Source organism: Natrix helvetica (assembly GCF_964273705.1).
Source record: "Natrix helvetica genome assembly, chromosome: 4".
Taxonomy (NCBI): Eukaryota; Metazoa; Chordata; class Lepidosauria; order Squamata; family Natricidae; genus Natrix; species Natrix helvetica.
The window spans coordinates 47,811,288-47,829,770 of NC_138550.1; the positions used below are offsets into that span (position 1 = coordinate 47,811,288).

The 18,483-nt window shown below is 32.7% G+C and overlaps 1 long non-coding RNA gene across 1 annotated transcript in view; it reads left to right on the top strand.

Moving 5' to 3' along the window:
• Positions 1 to 18,483, top strand: part of LOC309391245 — a 57,967-nt gene that overhangs the window by 14,865 nt on the left and 24,619 nt on the right. Inside the window, exon 2 of the long non-coding RNA XR_014175248.1 lies at positions 14,454 to 14,517. This is a non-coding gene — a long non-coding RNA (uncharacterized lncRNA). The remainder of the gene's footprint in view (positions 1 to 14,453; positions 14,518 to 18,483) is intronic.

An 18,483-nucleotide genomic window follows, 5' to 3' on the forward strand; every position in this document is an offset into this window, starting at 1 on the left:
TTGTTTAGAAAAAGCCAATATTCAACTATTGTCTTTTATCTCAGAAAAAAGATGCAAGACGACAGACATAGAGGCAGAAACAGCAAGATGGTTTTTCATTTCCTTTACATATTTGCTAGCTCTCACTAGCATCAAGCACAGCTTTCCAAGGCTTGTTTTCTTTTGATAAAAAATAAGATCCATTTAGAAATTACTTAAGTGGAAATAATGTTTGCGATACTTTTCTAAAACATTTGCAGTGGGAGTATTTATAATTTTAAAAGTTACTTCAACTTTATTTATATGTAAAAAAGGAAAAACAATTATTTTTGTCCATGAATATTTGCATAAATTAACAGAAAATGTAGGCAAAAAACATAAACATTTTTAAAATTAGTAGATGATAATGGTAATGATAAAAACCTATAGTGGGAACACTTTCTCAATACAGTTTTGATACAAACAGTAAAATAAATATGATTTTTCTTAACTTTCACATCTTCAACAAGAATGTTGAATCAGAAACTCAAATAAAAGATAATTTTTCACAAAAATTACCAAAAATAATAAAATAATGCTTATATATGTATGCATACTTATTTCCAAAACTGTATTGGGTCTGAAAAAGAGAATTGAATATGTGGATGGAAGTGTGTAATTCCTAATTTTTAAGATAAAGGACAAATTATTTTCTGAAGAATTTGAAGGCCATTTTTTGCTGAAAGCTACACAGAGAAACCAGAAATATATCTTAGACTAACGCAGTGGCAAACTATTTTCATGGGTATATGCACATGTTCATGAAGCCAATAGAAGTCAATGTCAATTTGAAGGCAATTTTACTTTTTTAATTTCTTTTGGCAAAATCAAATTATTTTCTTCTTATCCAGTTTTCTAAAAGTATTGTTGGATTATGTCCCACATCAGTATTCCAAAAGCAACTTTCAGTTGTGCCATCAGTACGTGTGCAAATAATTCATGCCTTGTCCCACATTGCTCTGTATGCTTGCATGACTGTACTTCTTGGTTAGAAGCTGGAAGAAGAAACACGGTGAGAAGCTAGTGGGTTAAACTTTCTACTTCTTATCCTCTGTCCATTTCCTATGCTTCAATGTCATGTCATGTACCACAATCTCAGTAATCCCACATTTTAAAGTGATAACCATAATTATGTTTTGTGTTCTGTGAACAGTGCTCTATAAGCATTGTTCTAATCTACTCCTGGTTATAGTCACAAAAGATTTATTCAAAATTCTAGTAGAATAAATATGCTTTTTCATAGGACCATTAACCTAGCTTCTCTTATAACAGCCCCAGAAAACAATCCTCTGTGAAGCATTTCATTTATCATTCTTGTCCAATTCCCTTTGATTGGAATTTTGTTTTTAAATGTTCCCTCATTTGAACAATTTTTTCACTGCTCTCTTGACTCTCAGACTCTTCCTTTTTATTTCAGGATTCACTGGTATCTCCAATATGTCAGTTTAAAAAAAAAACCAGATATGGTTGCTTTGTAATCAAACATGAATGTTTATAAAGTGACATAAGCAAATGCCAAGCAGCAATGGATAGTGTTGCAATGATGAGATTAAAGAACAAGTCAGTAAGACTTAATCACTCTTGTTTATTTTAAGAATTCAAGTCACTTTTAGTGATACAAGTGCCAGTGAGATTTCCATTGTCCTCTTTCTGAAAATATGATAAACATTGTATCTGGAAATGTATAATTCTGGAACATAACTCCTTCAAAATTTATATTTTCAAATCTAATAATATACAACTAATCTGTTACATCATCAAAGCAGAGAAACTATACTAACTATTACTAAACAATCTTGTTTTGGTGGGTCAGAAGTAAAAATGGCAAAATATGTTTCAAAACTTGTTCTATAATTTTGGAAAGATTTCTAAATTGGCATTTTTATAAAAATATTTCTAGATTACAGCATGAATTGTAATAGAAAATTGTAACCAAATAAATAAAAAAATATAATCAAATAAGACTGTAAAAAAATCTCCAAGGTATTGAGTCAGATATACAGGCAGGAAGAAATTTGGTGGGATATATATACTATATAAGTTTTGGTAAGTTTTGAAATTTAGCAAAAAATATTTCTTTCTAGGAAACCCCCCCCTCAAATAGGTATTTTTAAATATACCTTATTTCAAACGATATTTAGTCATTGTCTACTCTACTGCTTCCTTCAGCATTAAGTGTCATCAAGGATACGGTAGCAATGTCCCATTTTTACATAAATACTATGTGTATATGGATATGAACAGGATTTGTTTATCATGAAGCTATATTCTGTTAGTATATTGAATTTTAGAGTCCATTCTCAGCTTTATTATGGTTAATCTAGGCTGCCTAAATTTCAATTTCATCTGTACCTTCTTCTGAACACAAAAAACTATTTTCATTTTTCGTGAGTTTGTCTATGTAAGCAGTAGTACTTAATTGTGTAATCTGGATGATGATGTAACTGTCATCGTCAGATTAGGTGCAGCTTCAAGTTTATATTGTTTAACAATATTTATGTTGCTCATAATCCATTACAATTGAGACTTGCATTGTATGTACTATTGATTCTGACAAATAAATTGTCTTTGCCACTTATTCAGGGATATGGTTTGCAGGATTTATTTTAATACATTCTAAACTAATGATTACTCTGATTTTTGCAAAAGAAAAGTATATATAGTACTTCGCAGAAGTTTTGCATTATTAATAAAAATGTGAAAAATGGCTGCTCAAAAAAATTTGCAAATCAGATTTTAAAAAATAGAAAGTATTTTGAATAAAGTTTGTATCAGTTACTGCTTCTGTTCTAGATTTCCAATTCACTTTTATAAAAGAGTTTTTTTCTGGTTTGCTTTTCCTGAAACCTGAGCCTCAGCAGTATACTATTGCCTAAAATCTTCTATGCAGTAGAGTTTCAGGGTACATACAGATTTGTACAGATACTGGAAACAACAAGAACTTTGCTTTCATCAGAAATCTTCCCTAGGAATCCCTTCAGTGTGAACCCAATTTCTTTTTTGTTTCCTTTTATCGGAGATACTGATTTTGGTTGATTTAATTCTTTATTATTTCGCAGAACCTCTGCTATTCTAATAACAATGAAATCCTGTGTTAATCTTATGCAGAAACCAAGAATTATGAACACATCTTTTGAAAATACCTGTTTATGGAAGTTTTGAATTTCTGCTTTAGCAAATAGTAAGGAACTTTTACAAATTCCAGAAGGGATAATTGCATATTTTTACTTTATTCTTTAGGTGCTGTTGTTGTTGTTGTTGATGATGATGATGATGATGATGATGGTGGTGGTGGTGGTGGTGGTAAAGAAGATAGATGAGAGAGGGGGGGGAGTAAGGGAGAGGGAGCTAGAGTTCTGATAGATTTGTTATCCAACTGTGAATTCTTATTAAAACGTTATAGTGCTTTTCCGTGAAAGCATTAATTCACAATATTCCACATTACATTTTAAATATTAGTTCCATAGTTTTCAACAATTAGATATATTTGATCAATGAAACATTAGTCTTAATTCATTCAGAAGAAATTCTATTTACCTAAATAAATCAGTGATATAACCCAGGATATTTGTTTCCCTTAAATAATTTATGAGGTCTAAGGTTTTAAAATAAGGTCAAGAACCAGAGTTAATTAACTTCATGTACTTTTCACTTCCTTGAAAGGGTAGGAAATAAGGCACTTCACAAACTTCCTACATGGCCATATATGCCGAAGACATGGAAAGCTTCCAAGGAAGGAATAAAAAAAGGTGTCTTTAATCTTTTCAGTTGGCAACTTTGTACACAACAACACTCAATAGAGTTTCAATATTCTTTGTTCCACTAGAATACATTTCATACAATTTTGAGAGTTCAGCTGTAAAAAATAATTGAATTCCATTGTTGATTCTGAATACAATCCACCAACCAATTTCCATAAAATATGATCAAGGCCATATGTTTTACAATGCTTTTAAATTATAATAAATCCCTATAGGAAACAATGAATGTATAATTCTGTTCTTATCAACTGACATTTCTTTAGATAAGCATGTTTTATATACTGTATATAAAAAGCTCCACTCTGAACAGAAAGAAGTATTTACAATGTTTTTAAATGTGTAGCATGTTGCTTGTAGAATCAGCAAGGTGAAGGACAATGAATAAGCTAATCTAGCCTCAATGAATGTGCCATAACTTTTTCTTACTGTTTTGGAGTTTTATTTTCATTGTTTTGCCAATTTTCTGTAGCAAAGCAAATGATGTTTATGCTTGCACATAAGGGTGTCTGTTGGCTGTTGAACAAAAGCACAACAAAGCAAAACCAAAAAGAGAACAAATGCTGTTTCTTAATTGTATGAAAAACATGTACCATTAAAAGACATTATATCCTAGTAGCCTTGTTTTTATATATAACTTCAGCAGCATCAGCAACCTTTGTGTAAAAGGCAAGATAGTGTGTGCCACCCCTTTGCATTAGCTGTCTTTAAAATAAGGCAGGCTAACAGAAATGAAATTCCCTATCCACCTGCATAAAACAAAATCAGCAATGTTATCAGGTAAATTAACAGTGTTGAAGCAGTGTTGTTCTGGTGCAAGTGTAATTACTGCTTTCCCCTAAAACCCTCATTCGTCCATCACACATCCAGAGCCATGGTGGTGCGGTTGTTAGAATACAGGCTAACTCTGCCCACTGCCAGGAGTTTGATCCTGTCTGGCTCAAAGTTGACTCAGCCTTCCATCCTTCCAACATTGGTAAAATGAGGACCCAGATTGTTGGGGACAATATGCTGACTCTGTAAATTGCTTGGAGAGGGCTGTAAAAGTACTATGAAGTATACTGTAAGTGCTATTGCTATTGCTATCCAGTCCAGTTCAGTAACAACAAGGATAAGATCAGTCTCTGCTGCACCATGGACTAACCTGTAAAAGATTTGGCGAGAAAAAAAAGCTTCAAAATCACAATTGACAAAACAGGTTAAATGCAGTGGTCAGGTTGCTTGTTTCATCCTGAGAATGAACGCATGGTCAGAACAAAACTTTAAAATGTCTGAAATAGGCTTATTGAATTCGAATAATATACTCAAAAACTTTTCCATATCCCATATTCTATATCATTGGTCAAAATCATTTCTATTCACTAAGGGAAGATCATTGTGGCTCAGTCAAAATGACTTCTTAAGAAATAGAACAAAACACACAGTTTTGCTTTTAAAAAGCATCTCAAAGTATAAAAAGATGAAAATTAAGTTGATGTTTTAAGTATAATTAAAAAGATATAAAAATTATTTGATTACACTTTGCACTGCTTTAAAAGAAAAAGGGAAAAATATCTTGGTCAGTCACTGAGGTGGCACAAGAACCATTGTTGGTATTCCACAATTTCCTGGAAAGTGTTTAAGATTAAAAGAATCTGTAAAATTGCATAATCTTTATATCAAAACCTCTGCATAGATGAAATGTTTTTAAAAATTCTAATATGAAAAATGATTCCATTTTTTCCCTTCCCTTTGAGGCAGCTTTGGAAAATATGTTTTGGTCTGGACTTCTTACATTTATCTTAGTGTTATGATGGTATCAATGTTGATACTGGGTTTTTTGGCATTACACATTTCTACATCTTTTTGCAACCTGGTTTATTATCTCGAACTATTAGACTGGCATAATTATTATTCTCCAGTTTTCTTCTTTACTGTTTTTCTTCTTTATTGCTTTTGAAAGTACTGACAAATCATAAAATACTGTATATTTTATTGGTAAGATATATTACCTATTTAGAATTCAACTAAATTGTGAAAATTTTGTTCAGTATAATCAATTAACTCATAATTTTGATCTGCAAACAGTTAGTGACCACTAAAATATAAGCTGGATATTTAAGTATATTTTTCTCTTTTCAAAAACAAAGCAAAGAAACCCTACCAACAACAAAAACAAAAACTTTTCTTTCAGGAGAAATTAATGCAATTCCTTAATTTAGTTGGATTTTATTTTCTTTAAAGCTATTTTGAAGAAGTAAATATTTGATAAAGATGTAATTCAGAAGATATTTTCAAATGTTTTCTCTGCTAAATGTTTTATTTTCTGTAGTACTCACAATGTTCTTCCTTCTTAAACTAGAGGCTATCGATACCTCATAGATCTTTCCTGAAGAAAAATGCCAGGGACATTTTTAAACATTGTAGATCAGATTAGCGGTTATCATGAGCAAGCACTAACATGGACAGCTGCAAATCCAGATAGCATGAAAAGTGATGAGAGATGCTATGAGTTATTGTCCAGCAATACTTGGATCCCACATTGTTTCCCATTCAAGAATGGAAATGACTGAATAAGATTTTTGTGTTCTATCTAGAAAAACATTATTATTATTCAACTCCAAGAACACAGACAAAGGGGAAATAAATTTCTTTTCTCTGTGTTGCATAAACCAGTGGAATGTAAAAGAAAACAGAATATATTTAGAGTTCCTATAATGGGAGTACTCTAAAAAGAATATCAGTGCCTCGGATCAATGAACTGCGCTATTTGACACACTTTAAATTGAAAGTTTTAATATGTGTTAAGTAGTTACTGAAATAGGAAAAGGACACATGAGGAGCATGAAGAAGAATTAGAATAAAACAGAAAGAATTAGAATAATCATAATGCAGCACATTCAGGATGGAACAATGTGGGAATTATTCTAAGATATAATTTGATTTATTACTTTCATTGATTAATTTAAGCCATTGTCACCTCTTAGTATTGCCACAATTTTCCAGGGTGATCTATCCAAATTTTGTTTTTGTTCCAATAATAAACTCATAGTAATCAAATCAATCCATCTTGCTGCTGGTCATCTTTTTCCTCTTTCTTTCTACCTTTTCCAGCAGTGTCCCAAATATGGTAATTTGAACCTGGTTATTTATGTTTCAAGTGATAACTCTAGATTTAATTGTTATGTTATGCAACAGAACTCACAAGAATATTTAGCAATGAAGAAACTACTGTAGGTAGGCAGAAATTTGTTAAGTCACTTTCCTGCATAATGTCAATTTTTAGGCCGAGTAATCAACCTATATTCTTCTCCTTACTATATCAAATTTTGGCAGTCTTGTCTTGAACCAAAGCAGCACATCTATTTTGATTGCATGTTTTCTCAATTTTAAATTGAAATTGATCATAACGTTCATCAGCTTCCTCTTGTCATCAGTGGTAGGAACTCAGTCTAGAATAACCAGGACAACTGAAAAATATAAGCAGGCGCCTGAGAAATAAAATTTATCCTATTTAATCATTGATTTTATTGTATCCCAATGCTCACAAATAACTTTTCTTTCCAATGAAAAATAGATATAGAACTTTTGAACAGCAAATTGTAGATATATCTACAACAGAGATCTATGACTTTTGAGGAGTGAAATGTAATTATATTGAAAGACCTTAGTTATAATTTTAAGGAAAAGCTCTATTATTAAGAATCAATCAAAGATTTTTGATCCTTGACAGAGCAGGGACAATGACTGCAATGGTTAAAGTTGAAATTGAAATCGACACTGTTGCAGATTTCTACAAGTAAAATGCAATAATGGATTGTTAACGAAGGGCTTTGAAGTTAGTTTCTGTTGTTGGGCTTACTGTAAACTGTTCTTTTACAGAGGTAGATGATGGATCAAATTGTTTGAGTCAATAGAATTGTAGCAGATTATTGTAGACCTGTTTCACAAGAGATGAAAACTACTAATATTGTAATATATTTATCAATATTCAACTAACATGTGTATTTTTTTCTTTTTTAATGCACTTTTTGTCCCGTTTAGTTTTGTTCTGCTCTTGGTCATTCATTTGTGAATTTGCATTTTAATTCTTAACTAAAAAAATTGAGGGGGGCGAGGACCAGATATATACTGTGAGCAGTGTAATCTGTCAAAAGTCTTGAGGGTTTCCTTATGCTGTTTCTGAACAGAGACTTACTTTTTAAATAGAAGTAGGTCAATTCATTGCTTCTGTAACCCCTATTCCTTCTATTATTATGAGAACTAACTCTAATAAGTGACCAACTATAACAAAAAATAGAACTCCTATAGAAAAAGTAGAAAACAGATTAATTTTTCATTCAAATATATCAAAAGTGGATATAAGAAAAGCTAAAGCAGAGAGTGCTTGAAAAAGAGTGAAAATAATTGTTACATGCTGCCAGGGAAATATGTGTTATTACTGGATAACATGGTAGAAGTATATAATAAAAATGTATAGATAACAAATACCGTTTAGAATGGAATCTAGCAAATGTAAGAAGCAGAAAATAGTACATTATCATATATACATGCAAAATATGCCTGTAACATAAACAATAAGGTTTTTAACCAGATAGTTTTGATTCATCCTTGTTCTAACATAAAATAATGTAAAATAAAATAAAAAAGTTTTCCATACACAAAAATCAATCATATAAGAAAATTTATAAATGAGCAAGCAATAATTCTCACTCCTAATTGCAACTATATCCCAGCTTTACTTGATATTATCTTTTGATATTATCTATCTATCTATCTATCTATCTATCTATCTATCTATCTATCTATCTATCATCTATCATCTATCTATCTATCTATCTATCTATCTATCTATCTATCTATCTATCTATCCATCTATCTACACACATGCATGCACACACACACACACATTTGTTATTATTAGAGCATGTTAAATTCCAAGTTGTTATATATTAAAAATGTGCAATATACATGTCTACTAAATAGGGGTTTCTCAATAATTCAAAATATTGTACAATATTATTTAAAAATGGATGAAGAAGACTAAAAATACCTCTAGCAGTTCATAAAATTAAAAATTAAACACAATTAAATAATTTGGCATGCAAAAAAAAATGAGGAAATAATTCTGTTTCTGAAAAATACTTTTAAGTCAGAAGGATGATTTATAGCACTTTATGGGAATAATATGTTCAAGAGTAGGATTGAAAAATTGGCTTAAAGGTAGGTTTCAAAAAAATAATGTAAAGGAAGTTGTTAAAGATGTGAGAAATAGTAAGACCACAAATGTTAATGATATAACTGGAAAAATATCAAACTATGGGTGGGGTTTGGTTATTTGGGGCTATACAATTTCTTTAATTTATGTATGAAGGTTGTAGTAATTCCTTATGATTAGAAGAATATGGTTATTTTTCCTCTACACAAAAGGAAAGGAAATAAGAATTAATACAAAAACTACATAGTTGTTCATTTATTAAGTATCCCTGTCAAAATGTAGAGTAGAATTCTCACTTAAAATATATAAAACATGACAATAAGTTAAAAGTTGAAGATATAGAACTTTTATGCTGGGAAAGGCATAGCATGCTTTTCAGCACATCACTAGGAAATATATAATATGTGTGAAAAAGTTTGTTGTACATTTATCATTATCAATCTTTCTTGCACTTAATGACTGTAATGCACAAAACAATGTACATTTATAAATTAGACCACTAACTTAAAAAAAAAGTAACAAGAATTTTTTACATAAAAGAAATAAGAAGAAGAAGATAAGTCAGGTAAAGTCGGCTTAAAAATGAAACTAAAACAGAATAGACAGCTGAAAAGAAAATTGGGTTATAAGCTTCAATAATGAAGAGACCTCTGATAAAGCTAGCTGAAACAAAATAACTAGAAAACAAAATACAATCTCTATTTAAAGGCTGATTTAAAAAAAGAATCAGTCTCAATGCTATAAATAAGCGATATTATATGCAACTGAATTCATCTGGTCTCAGTAATCATATATTTTACTATTTTATGTTTGTTAATTTATAGAAAGTATAAGATAGTATAAATATAAGAGTTCAACATGAAAATGGAGTTGAACATTGAATGAGTAATGGGAAAAGAGTAGAAAATTGAATGATTAGTGAATGGTTCAGCATTGATGAGTTCAGCATTGACAAAGATGTGTTCATTTTCTAATATTTTATGGATACATCTATGAATATACCTATGATGATGTTCAAGGCATTTTGGTTGGGGATATCAGTATGAGTGCACTTTTGGATATAGGTAAAGTCATATTGCTGCATGAAATCTAAATGATCTGCAACTGATATTAATAGCATGTTGCAATTAGGAGCTATAAACCTATCAAAGATTATCAAAGTTGTGTCTGACAGCAAAAGTATAAATAAAGATTCCATACAGTATTATGCATGGCTGGCAAAAACAGCACATGGATGCATCCACTAAATGATAAGGAAATAAATCTTGGATGAATAAATCTTAAGATATAAATATGCTATACAAAGCTAGTGTATTTTATGTAATACGTTCTAGGCTTTTTTGTGAAAAAGAGCCAAAACTGGCTGTTTGTCAAAGCATGCTTCTATACATTTTTCTGCACAGCAATGAGAGTTAAGTGTGCTATAAGAGCAGTTTGAAAGCAGTGGAATGTGATCTTTAAGATGTAGGTTACAAAACAAAAAATCAAATCAAGAATAAATGTGCAATGAATGAATATCAATGGAATATAAACTTGAATTAGTAATATTTTAAAAAAGATAGTACAGTAAGGTAGTTTTGACATAGAGACCAATTAACTTGCAAAACAAATAGAAGAAAGTGAATGTGTCAAAAAGAAGGAGGAAAACAATAAAGTTATGATCAGATGGAGATACGATTCCTGAAAAGTTTAAAAAAAAAAGGTAAAATATCCCAGAGCAAAAGGCAATGTATGAAGCGGTAGGTGTTTGTGGTCATTCATATCTTGGTCATCTCCCATTTATATTACTGCAATGTGCTGTACATAGGGATGCCCTTAAAGACTACCTGGAAATGTCAGCTAGTCCAGAATGCAGCAGAGCAGACAGTAATGGGGACGTTTACATTCCCCCAACCTTTGTTCTGCAAGCTGCACTTTTATCCATATAGAATTCTTGCATTGTTCAGAGGTATGTCTGCTTTATGCATATTATTAATGTTATTTATAATAAGTTATTAAGCTTACCTTAGAGTCTGGAATAATTTGGGAGACTTATACTGCAGATCAGATAATGTTATTAGGGTTTGCTGCACAATCCATTCTGCCTTCAAATGGAGGAGGAGGAGGGGCAGGAGAAGGAGGAAGAGGAGGAGGAAGCACTGTGCTATCATGATGGGAACAACTAGCTCCTGTATCTAACACGTAAAGCACATCAAAATGCAAGTAGAAAAATAGGAACCATCTTTGGTGGGAAGGTAACAGCGTTCTGTGCGCCTTCGGCAATTAGTCATGCCGGCCACATGACCATGGAGACATCTTCAGACAGTCCTGGCTCTTCAGCTTTGAAACGGAGATGAGTACCACCCCTAGAGTTGGGAATGACTAGCACATATGTGCGAGGGGAACCTTTACCTTTATCTTATAGACATACACTAAAAAAAGTAACAGGAAGATGTAGGGGAAACATTGGAAAATATCTAATATATATTAAGCATTTGGCCATGTTGGGAAAGTTGTTTTTATTTAGAAAAACAAAATAAGCACTGTTTTAAATATTAATTATGCACAATAAAAACTATTCCAATTCTTTAAGAATTTAACTCAGTAGAGGCAAGTTCTAAAGTAAGCAAGTGTACGAATATTTTAACTGCTGTTTTTAGAAGCTGCCCTATTTCTTTCCCCTGTCCCAGCCAGATCCACCTATATCTGCCAAGGAGCAAATGAAAGAATGAGCAAGGATCAGATTCACTTTGGGATGCTCCACTCCCCAGGCATTGTTATATTTACACAGCATAACTGTGTCTCTGGCTAATGGGCAGAAAAGATGGGCAGCTGGCCAGGTACAGGTTTCCATGACTCCTAAGTCTCAGTAGTGATCCATTTTTTTTAGTTACCGATATGAAGAGTGTACTGAACTTTGGATATAAAATAGACAATAGCTGCCTTCACAGAATGATTTTTGAGAATGCACTCAATATTTGGATAAAAGGATGCAATTTTTACCAATGATGTTTTGCAATTATGCAACACAAAAAAACTCAAAAAACCTTCCTGAGTTTTTCGCCTATTGCTTTTTTTCTTAAACGTGTCAGAAAATGGTGAATCTTTGTCTCCTATTTCAAATAAATTCTGCAAGTGAGCTTAAAGCACAACCTCCCTCCCTCCACCAAGTATTTCCCATTCTAGAGAAGATGAAGGTGTCTATATTTGCATGTATTATTTGTCTTTTGCCGGAAGGAAAGTTTATATCTCCAGTACTGATTGTTGAAAAATACAAGTATCTTGACTGTTGTTGAACAAGACTTTCACAAGCGCAAACCCGGCAACAGCACTCCCTGAGCTTGAGTTCATTATAAGCATTGTGTATTCAGCTGGCATTCTGCCTTTTTGCCCCTTTCCTTTGGCAAGTTTTGCAATCCACATTTATGAAATCAGCACAATGATTCTGTTGTTATTTTTATACGGGGGCTGGTTTGTCTTGCTTCTAGTTCTCCCCAGAGGTTATCACAAGAATTTCTTGGGTGTTGTTCTGTGTGACTAGAATTCTCAGATAAATAGCAAAAACACAGCAGACCTTATGGTTTTGCCCAGGGAGATCTCTATCCTGACTTTTGCAATGAAGTTATTGCAGTTGTTCACAAAAATAATGAAGGCATGGTTAGGGTACTTCAGACTTAGTCCAGTAAGATTAAAAGACTGGTTTCTGCCATGTGATTTGAATGAAAATGTGTTGTGATAGCTTTTATATAGCACTTTTATTTCAATGCTTTTCTTTTTAATTCTGATTGCTTAACATTGCATTACATTTAAGAGCTTTTTAATTCATGTCAGAATACTGCTGAAAATGCAAAAATAAAAATGAAGACCCAAGAATATTATGATTAACTATGGGCCACATTTAATCTTAATTAAGTGATGAAGTAATGCAGATATCCCTTGTCAATTTCCTATTCAGTTAAACTTTGATTATCAGTATGACATTAATTATATGGAGGTCGCTGCTAAGGAATGCAACTTTTCCCCTTAAACAGAGTGGGTCAAGCTCCATGAAATTGATAGAATAACTCCAATGTCTAGTGAGTGCCTAAAATAAAACACTGGATCTCCTGGCACTTCTAAGAACTCTCATTTTTTTAAATAGAATTACAAATTATTTAGTGTCATAAATCATATACTTAGAAGTTGATATAGGTAGTGATTGGATTTCCAGTTGGTAACAGTGTTTATTTCTGGGTTTAGATTAGTGAGGGAAAATGTGCACATTTATTTTTTCAGGGAGCCATGTAGATGTACTTATGGTACTAAACGGTAATGCCAGTGAAGCAAATCAGCTCTTTATAAATGTTTGTTGCTGTGTGACTTGAGTATTTCTAATCAAAATTAATGTTCACTTGAAGACACAATGAAAGAACAATTCAGATCAATATGCAGTATTGTTATATACCTTATTCTGACTCTTTGTATTTTGTATTTATCTGTCAAAAAGTAACAACTATGTCTCACTACGAAAAATATATTTTAAATTAAACTATTGATAAAAAGCGATAGTTATATTTTATACAGGCGTACAGATCACTCCATAAACAGTTAATATTTCTAATAATTCATTGTGTGCTCTCAAATAGGGAATGTATTTTATTATTGCGTGTTTGTCTGTTGATTGAAAATCACTCACAATTACTGCCAAGTGAAATATCATTCACATTTCACAAACATAAATCCTTTAGTATTTTAACTAAATTATTAAGTAGCTTGGTGTTTCAGTCTTTCTCTGTATATTGAGATTAAAATACTGATAATGGTTAAGGCAACAGTCTAGAAGCTGGGAGTTCTAGTGCTGCCTAAGGCATGAAGCCAATTGGGGGCCTTTTATTCTTTGAGCCAGTTTATTCTTTCTCGGCTCTAGGAAGCAGGTGATAGGAAACCACTTCTGAAAGCTTGTTAAGAAATCTGCAGTCACCAGGATTTTTTTAAAAACAAAAGGGAACCAAAAAATATCCTTGTTTAGCAACTGCTCATTAAATGACCATTCACAAAAACAATAGGGATAGCAGTAGGGAAAAAAAATCATTTCCCCTTTTGATGGGGTGGACTCACACCCAAATTTGGTGCCAATTGCATTAGTGGAAAGAATAAACATTTCATAAACAGGGAGTTACTGCTTTTATAAACTGGTAATTATTATAGTAAGTTATCATAGTTTAGGGTACAATATTTAGCAGGGTCATCGAGCATTTACATAGGTTTGCAGCATTAGCCTCATTGCTAAATAGCATATCTTTCTGTTCTGTCCATTTAAAAATATTTACCTCATTATTACTTTTAAGGTAAAAGTATATTATTCATTTCTTTTAATTATTGAAAAAAAATAGTTAAGTACATACTTGCCAAAGAGTTCAGGAGATGCATCAGGGGGAGAATGACATGATACTGTGAACTAATTTTTTAAGGGTCTCTTAATACAGAATCGTTTCATGCTGTATTTCTTAATTCTATTATAGTGTTACGAAAAATAAATGGAAAAAGAAACAGATGAAGAATTTGATCTTATAAGAACTATATAAGGTAATCAAATATTAAATGTCACTTTATATAGTCTCATACATGCTATTTAAGTTATGTTTCAATACAACCTTTTAACTAATCATATGAATACAGTGTCTAAGATTATCTTGCCCTAAACTTTTATTTAAATATTTTGGATTCATTATATGAAAGTGAGATTTATCAGTGAAGAGAACCAAATTGAATTCCTTATTTAAAGTATGTGAAATAATGTCACAAATAATGTGTATTGCAATGACTTTCTGTATAGTAATCCTTTGAGTTGAGATTCCTATTTATATTTACCGGACAATATATGTATTCCATTCTAGGAATGAAATATGATAATATTATAATGTTTTACCATAGGTTTGTTTGGAAAAACATTTTAGGAAGACTTAATGATATTTTGGAATAAAATTATTAATATTTATAAAGCAAAGTCTATGATGATGAAAGTGACAAATACTGACGATTTTTTTTTATTCATAAAGTATAATAAATCAGGGAGTGTCCTGCAGTGCTTGACTTTATAGCACAATCTATTAAAGGAAACATAGTGTACCTAAATACCGATACTGGTTCTCATTGCACTTTTGGGACCCAATATGGATCATGAGGCATATCCATCTTTTTCTTCTAACGGAAGAGATTATATGGGGATATGTAGGTGGATCACTTCATTTTCTCTCATGATCTGCTGCCCTGCTTAATATGTTTTTTTAAGAATGCACAACAAACTGATTTACATTTGTTGCTACTGTCTGAATGCTGATTTAAGAAATCTATTTTGTTCTCTGAGTTTAAGAAGCTAATCAGAGGTGCTAGATATTTGTTTGCATAAAGGCTTTTTTTAGATTGAGAGTTTGATTTTGCATTCTTACTGGTAAGAAGTGGTACTTCAGTACTCCTCATTAATTGGTTTCAAGAGGAGTGACGAGCACTAAAACGAGTGTCAAACAAACCATGTGACTTAGGATATGGTTCTTTGTTTTGGTTGGGAAGAGCTTCCTGTCTGTCTCTTTTCAATATGTCAGTGACCTTTCCAGAATGACTGACTTCCTGTTCACCCTCTGTGGCTGTCCCCCTCTTCTTTTTTCAGTGACTTTCCTGCATGGCTGACTTGTCTGCCCCCTTTTCCTATTGCAGCCCATCAAGTACCAAACAAACAATGATTACCAGGACAACATTTTTGCACCAAATTGCACTGAGTACCACATTTTGAAGCAGTTGAGTACCGAAGTACTACTATATCAGTATTTCACTAGCCAAATTTTATTCTTAGTTTTCTGCAAATGATTTTGTCATGGTTAGAGAAACTATAAATATACTTTTTGAGTAGTTTTTAAATGTTCGAAACGTGCATAATTGTAACCTCCTTATTCTGATTTGTACCATTTTTCATATTTGAATGTGAGATTTTCTTTTCCTCATAAATGCTTAGCAATTTTTTCAAATTTATTTCCATCAATGCCAATTGGCATAAACCCGTAGATCCGATCTTGTGGTAAAATAATATGCACAAGCTCGTTTCTATGGGTCAGTGTCAGTTTGGTGATTTAACAGAAGTGTCCATAGCAAGATATATCAAGCATAATTACTAATTTCTAATTTCTGTTTATGCATACAGTACGTACATGCATACATACATATTGGGAAAATGCTTTTAAATTATTTTTTAAATGGTTACAACCAATAAACAAAATCTAATGAAAAAAAAATGAAGTTGGCTTTTTTAGTACATATAGTACTTAATACATATAGAAATGTAGTAACTTGGGAATACAAAATTGCCCATTCCACATCTAGCAATAAAAATTGTACAGGAACTGCAAGTCTGTGGATTATAAGATATAATAACTGCAAGTGATTGCATCCAGTTGGGATTTATACTCTTGTAAATGATGTTGGTGGAGGAATAAAGAGAGAAAGAGATGAATAGATGTAGATGGGAACATAAACATACCTAGAGGCATTAATAGTAGGAGTTTATGCATATATTGTACAGCTAGTCCTCAATTGATGTCATGTGATCACCTTTTGCGATCTTCTGACAAGCAAAGTTAATAGGGAAATGATAGTCATGTAACAATGATGTTACTAATTTAACAACTGCAAAGATTCAGTTAACAACTGTGGCAAGAAAGGTCATACAATGGGGCAATGTTCCCTTAACAACTTTCTAGCTTAGCAACAGAAATTTTGGGCTCAATTGTAGTTATAAGTCAAGGACTCTCTGTACATTTAATGTGCTAATATTGCAGAGTGTCTGGTGATGAACAATCTGAGCAATATAGAAATATGAGAAATAAATAAATATTAAAAATCTTATTTGTGGAAACAGAATTTGGCCAAACTCCTTGTACACTAAGCCCTGTAGTCAAGAAAAGGTAACTTATTTTAGCCCAAGGGCAAGTTGGGAGCTACTGAACATTACAGAATGGGATTACATTACAGAATGGGTCCCCCCTCTTTCTCTCACACATTTATACACACACACACACACACACACCATTCATATAGTAGATATCAAAATACCAGGTTTTTGAAATGTAAAAAAAATCATTCCAAGATAAAACATTTAAGATCCTCCCCCACCTTTAATATAACATATAAGCTATACAATTCAATGGAAAATGAACTGAAATCTTTCAGGGGGAAATGTAAAAATAAAAAGCATACAGTAATGTGGTTGTCAAGATTTTGACTGATGAACCCAACCAAAGCAAGGACCACAGAGATGATTCAATACTTTTTATTGAGTACATCACTTCGGCACGCTTGAAGGCAAAACGAGATCTAGATCTTTCTGTGCTAATCCCCATAGTTAAAGTTCACATTCTTCCACACACCCAATTAGCTCAGGTCACATTGTCCAATACAGTCTCTGGATATTGTTGTAGGAAAGTCTTTCTGGCTTTTGTAAACCCCTGCCAAAATCTCCTTGGTTCTCACACCGACATCTTGATGTCTCGCCCATGTTCTATCTCCTGTTTCCTCACCCCATAGTTTATTGGCAAGCTGAGATATGATAGTAGTGGCAACAGCAAGATGTCCTTTGAAGCTTGACAGTTGTTACATAAGTGTGCACACCCTTAAGTTAATACTTCATTGAAGTACCTTTTGATTTTATGATAGCATTCAGTCTTTGGGGGCAAGAGCCAATTAGCTTGGGAAACTTTGAACACTCTTCCTTGCAAAAGCATTCCAAATCTGTAAGATTGCAAGGACATCTCCTGTGCACAACCCTCTTCAGATCATCCCATAGATTTTCAATTGGATTCAGTTTTGGGTCTTGGCTGGACCATTCCAAAACTTTGATCTTTTAAAGCAGTGGTTCTCAACCTGTGGGTCGGGACCCCTTTGAGGGTCGAACGATCCTTTCACAGGGGTTGCCTAAGACCATCAGAAAACACATATTTTCAATGGTCTTAGGAACCGAGACACCAATTTTATGGTTGGGGGTCACCACAACATGAGGAACTGTATTAAAAGGTCATGGCATTGGGAAGGTTGAGAACCACTGTTCTAAAGCCATTGTTTGTTGACTTGGAGATATGCTGTGTCATGTTGAAAGGTCAAATTCCTCTTCACCTTCAGCATTTTAGCAGAGGTCTGAACATTTTATCCAAAACTTGACTGATATTTGGAAATGTTCATAATTTCCTCTATCTTGACTAAAGCCCTTCAAACTGCAGAAAAACAGCCAAAAAGCATAACATTGCCACTATAATGTTTCACAAAGGGTACAAAGTACTTTTGGCAATCCACAGTATTGTTTTTGTACCAAACATATTTTTGGGAATCACTGGCCCCTCCCCCATCTATTCTCTGCCTCCCAGCTGATCGGGAGAAAATAGGGATTTTGCAGTATCCTTCCCCTGCCATGCCCACCAAGCCATTTCACACCCACCAAACCACACCCACAGAACCAGTAGTGAAAATATTTGAATCCCACCAATGCTTTGTAAGATCTTGACAGATCAT